We start from the raw sequence: 6000 nt of genomic DNA, 5'->3' as shown, positions 1-6000 counted from the left end.
AATATTAATTAAAAAGTAATAAATATTAAGACTTTTAAAAATCTTATTTCTTGCTGAAATTATAATTGAAAGTTACTTTTGTATTATTTCAAATGTACTAACATACTTGGACCAAAAACTAGACAAAAATACTTGGTAGTATTTTGTGTTTTGCAGTGTACATGTTTCCACACTTTTACAATCTAAAACATTAAACTATCTTAAAAATCTACCTTATATTCAGCTGAAGCCTGTAGTGAGTTTGTTGGTTTAGGTAGTTTTATAAATGACTATATTGTTGCTGTTCGCACGAAATAACTGATGTGTTCAACATAACTGAGACTTTATTACCCAATTTTATAAAATCATAAGCTGGTTGGATTTCAAACAGGTTGCAAAATAAGAACAGATTATTGATTTGAGTACAGAACATTCAATAGAGACCAATATATAATAACAACATTATTATATATTTTGTTTTCAAACGAGGACCTTCAAATACAGATTTAAACAATTTTGGAACAAAACATCAGGAGGTTTTGAAACGCGTCTAAGTTAAATTAGGCCTAGTTGCACATTTCAACCACTAGATGGCAGTATGTGCTTCCAGGATGATCCTTTAAACGTGTTGGAGACGCACCGGCAGGTCTAAGCGCCCCCATGTTGGACGTGTCAGAAGCTGAAGCTTTTCAGAAAGCCCTGCTGACAGAGCGGCCCTTTGTTTAGACTCACATCAGGGCATGTTTGCACATTCCTGCTCTCAAAGCAGAAGAGATCTGCTGCAGACAGATATTACACGCCCCAAAGATCCTGACACTTTAATATTTGTCTCTTTTTTTTTGCCTCTCAGAATCACATAATCACAGATTATTTCCCTTATAACTAACTTTAAATCAATGATAAGGAATTATTTACTTAAAACAAGCTACTATATCGCACTGAAAAGTTACTTGTAAGCTAGTTTTATTTTATTTCAAGTGTACTCATGTATTTGCACTAGAAAGCAGACAAAATACTTGGAAAGATTTTGTGTTTTTGCAGTTCAGGCAGAAATGCATACAAGTCTTTTTATATCTTTAAAAGCTTCTAATGCAATTTTCTTTCTGCTGAGCCTGTTGGGCCATTTCAGGTGAATATATTGACTTCCTGACTATATGAAAAGTACTCTGTAAATAACGTTTGAAGCTTCATTCAGCCAAAATATAAAAAAATATGTACTGAAATTATATTTATGTGTGCCTGATTACATAATTTTTACAAATTAAAACGCGTGTTCAGATCACACAGCATAGCTTTTTTTATCAAATACTTTTTAAATGTTTTGAGTAAAGTAAAGTAAGGCTACTCTCACTTGATTATAATCTTTGGCTACTCTAACCACGTTTCTCTGCATCTGAATCTCTTTATTTAGAAAAACTGTATTAGAGGCCATTAAATGTGAACACATCTGCGTTGCTTTGATGCACTGGTTGCAGCAACATCTGCATGGTCAATGCGTTGACTTCAGGGGTCTCTCTGTAAACGAACAATTGAAGACACTCAGATAATCATTAGCTATCAGATTTTCTGCATTATTAAAACCTTGATTAAAAGAGAATCAACTGGAGAAAGATCTGAACCCACATTTTCAGTGAAACATTTGAGACAAAGTTTTTCCTAAGTCATTATGTTGTTGGCGGGGAGCGTTATTGATCTGGTTACATCAGTATGGGGCCAGAAAACTGAGAAAACAGCCATCTTCAGTGTTTGCTGCCTGAGATGTTGATCATTCAGGAGAACGCTCTCTGTTCATTTGTGCTTCTGCAGCACACCCGTCGCCAGCCCAGCATGCGATTTCTGCTCCTGTTTGTCTTTGTTTCAATGGGAATGAGCTTGAAAATGTCAAATTAAGCAGGAGGTTTGATCTCATTTGTACATTTCATCTTACATCTACATCTGGATTTACTGCATATTATTTTCTTATTTTGTTCCTCATTGTTCCCTAACAAACCACTGAGGTGTTAACAGAACATGGATTTTAAATTGGGCTTTTTTTTTTAGCTTTATATTGTGTTATGTTATTCCCTCATCAAAAACATACCTGGAGTGTTGCCTTGATTCTTTCATCCATGTTTGATAGATCCTTTAATCTCCATGGCAACCGATCAGCTATGCAAAATGCCTGGTTGGACCGAGCGCCGCCTTCAAGACGCAGCTCCTCCAGAGCTTCTGAGGTTCTGCCTCACAGAGCCGCCCACTCCGCTCCTTCAGACTAACCAGCATGAAGGTGAAGGGTTGGAAAGAGCAGGAGCTTCTTAAAGAGACAATGGCCCAATTTCAATACGTTAAACTACGAGGTCAATTTTCTTGTAAGTTATGTTTGATATATAGACTTGTATATACAGCTCTGGAAAAACATCAAGACTACTTAAAATGATCAGTTTCTCTGATTTTACTTCTTCTAGATTTATATTTGAGTAAAATGAACATTGTTTTTCTATTAACTACTCACATGTCTCTGAAATTACAAGCAAAATGTATTTACAGAAAATGAGAAATGGTCAAAATAACGAAAAAGATGCAGAGCTTTCAGACCTCAAGTAATGCAGAGAATTTAGAAACAAAACGGATGTTTTAACTCAGTTCAGAAATCAATATTTGTTGGAAAAACCAGGAGGTTTTCAATGGGGTTCAGTGCAGAAGGCTCTTAGTTGTATATAATATTTCTGTATAACAACTCAAGGTAACATAGTTACTACATCATGCTATAAAATGTCACTACATAGCTGGAAAATGCACAATACCACCACTTTAAAACACACATTTGACTCCTGATAGCAACCAGTTGCACTGAATTTCATTTAGGAGTGTCAGAGTACAGGGGTGTCAATACTGCTGTACATGTATCACTTTCTTGTGCATTGATAATTTTGCTGCTTTGTGTTGCTCTATCACATAAAAACATAATAAATAAAAACAGATGTGAAAAGCAGAATCAAAGTGTGGTGCTGTTGTTTCAGGCTTTGGTTTTGCAGTTCTGGTTTTTGCTCTGCAGCTGTTGCCTTGTTAATCAGAGCTGATTGGATCCATCCTGGGCCTCCGGTGTGGCCCGGCGCTGATTGGACCATGTCGGATAGAAACTGCAGACAGCAGGAGTGGGTTGGGACGCAGTGGGCAGAAGAACAGAGAGCGCCATGCCGTCCATTGTGAGGGAACAAAAGAAATGCTAAAAGGTTTACAGCAATCAATCTGACAAACACTGCCAGGTACAATAAAAGCATGTGTGTTATTCTACCAGGCTTTAAACCTGTGGGAAATAAAAGGAGAGTATTTTGTTTGAAATCCCTCGTTTAAAAAAGATTTTGTAGGTAATATCCACTGTCACTCTACAGTATCTCCATTACAAATGTTCCCAAAAATTTGTCAGTATTACGCTAATGTCGAAAAAACACAATTTTGTTGTTTCCATTAAACAAGAAAGGCGTTTAAAATCACAATAGAATAAGTTTGTTTATATGACAAGTCATCAACAAACACGCTGCGCCATCATAAAACTACTTCCTGTCGTCGTCTTCGTGGTTTGGCAACATTAAAAATGGATGTGTGGTTTGGTATATTACTATGTTGACTTTGTAAAGTTGTAATTTTTATGAACCAGTTTACTTATTCCTGCATAAATACTATCAGCTCTAAATTACTAAGTAGAATTTAATTATATTTTATCAGCCAGTCAATCAATAATATTAAATAAATGATAAGCTCTACCCATGAAGAACTACAAGGTTTTAATCGATTTAAACATAAATCAACAGTTTTTACTTAAAGTTTTTATGATATATTCTATTGTAATAATCATTGGTTTGTTGCCATATTTAAAAATAAATAATTGTCACACTTTTGAGTGTAAAACCTAATAATATTCAAATTCTACATATTATAGGGACATAAAACTAACATTTTTTATTTCTTTAAGGTTATTCAGATTTTGAAGCTCTGGATAAATTAGCTAGAGAGGCAGAAATGTTTTCTTTTTGTTGTTTTTTTGTCTGCATGTTCCTCATTGCTCATCCACTAAAAGCAACAAGTTTATGGATCTGGCAGGACTTCGTAAACCCTTTTCATGTCTAGACCCACTTAAATCAAGTTTTTATTTAGTCCGACTTCATTGGCAAGATAACAAAGCGTGTGGCAGCAACTTGAACCTCAGCTGAAGGAATATATTTGATTAACTTTCAGGAACTCAGTGGCTTTAGTGACTGACAGCCAAGAGGAGCAGATATGAACTAGGTCAGAGTGACCAGCTTTAGATTTAAATGACTTCAGACGACTGAATCACTTCCTCGTGTTCAGGTCCGCTGATGAACGATTCATTTGATTCAGCTGAGCTGACGCTGGGTCACATCTGAAATGATTTTGGAGAGTTTTTCTTTTTCACCTCTTATACGCTGTGAACATTTTGTTGTTTGTTATTTTTACCTCGTCTTCAGGGATTTTCCTCCTGGACGCAGTTTAACCTCATCACTCAGTCGTAAAAGAAGTTTGTATCCGTCAGTAGACGATAAATTTCCCTCCAGCAGGTTTCTGCATCCTGACATCCGTCTTACTTTACAGATTTCTAGGTTTTGAAGTCCTATTAATGCCCAGCTAAATAATTTATTTTGATGCAAGACAATTTTAATCTTTTAGGTTAAAGATATAAATGTTTTGAGTAATATTTTAGGTAATTCTGAATATAATTTTAACCTCAATATGCATTAGATAAATATTCGGAACAATGCAGAGTACTGTGTTGACTTAATATTTGAAGCTACATATGATTTTACATCTCCAGATGTTTTTTATTCTACACCTTTCTGCCTCCTGCTGAGCGTGTCTTAACACTAATTCCTTGTTTCCACATCTGCAAGCGTGATGTGATTTGCATGATTAGGGCATGCACACGTTCTTTTCACACAATAAATCAACTTAAATGAAGGTTTCCGTGTGCACACATAATGTCAGCTAAATTGTTGCTGGTATTCATCAAGCTCAGATATCTGCCGTCTCCCATCCCGTCTTTATTCTTAGTTATCCCTCATGTTTGATAAATAAGGTTGAATTTTTCTCCTGTTCAGCGTTAAATATTTAAATATTTCTGCTTCAAACAGATGAGTCACACAGATCTAATGAACAAGTGAATGTAGAAACAATGAAGTGGCCCTAAACCCCATTTAAAGATAATGCTTTACTGTTTTGCTCTGCAGGTTTGATTAAACGGTTTCATGTCACATGAAATTAAAGTGCACATGAGATTGTAGCATTGTTTATGACTATATATCTCTATGATTTAAGGAAATGCTTAACTAAAATAAAAAAATAAAGGATCGAGGCTTCAGAGGAAGATGGTTTGTTTTCAGGTATGAAATGGAAACAGGAAGGGACACGGCGATGATGTGAGGGTTCATTTTGGTTACAGGGCAAACTGACCTGAGCAAAAAGATAAACATGAAAACAAGTGACTCCAGCATCTTTATCACTTCACTGGCTTCCTGCCTGTTTCCTAAATGGATTTTAAATGAATCTTATTCAACTGATTCTTTTCACACAGCAGAAAAGAATCAGTTATATATATATACTGCTCAAAAAAATAAAGGGAACACTTAAGTGTTCACTTAAGTGTTTAAGTGTTCCTTTTATTTTTTTTGAGCAGTATAAAAAAAATAAAATTCCCTTCTCACCCTCCGCGGGTGGTCTGTTTCATCCTCTGAGCTCGGGTCCTCTACCAGAGGCCTGGGAGCTTGAGGGTTCTGCGCAGTATCTTGGCTGTGCCTAGAACTGCACATTTCTGGACTGAGATGTCTGATGTTGTTCCTGGGATCTGTTTGAGCCACTGCTCCAGTTTGGGGGTGACTGCCCCGAGGGCCCCAATGACCACAGGCACCACTGTGGTCTTCACCTCCCAGGTCTTTTCCAGTTCCTCCCTGAGGCCCTGGTACTTCTCCAATTTCTCATGCTCCTTTTTCCTGATGTTGTAGTCACTTGGTATTGCTACATCCACCACAA

Source organism: Poecilia reticulata, chromosome 5 (genome assembly GCF_904066995.2).
Source record: "Poecilia reticulata chromosome 5, P_reticulata-male-v2, whole genome shotgun sequence".
Lineage (NCBI taxonomy): Eukaryota > Metazoa > Chordata > Actinopteri > Cyprinodontiformes > Poeciliidae > Poecilia > Poecilia reticulata.
The sequence above is the reverse complement of the archived record's forward strand: the minus strand, read 5'-3'. Positions refer to the sequence as shown.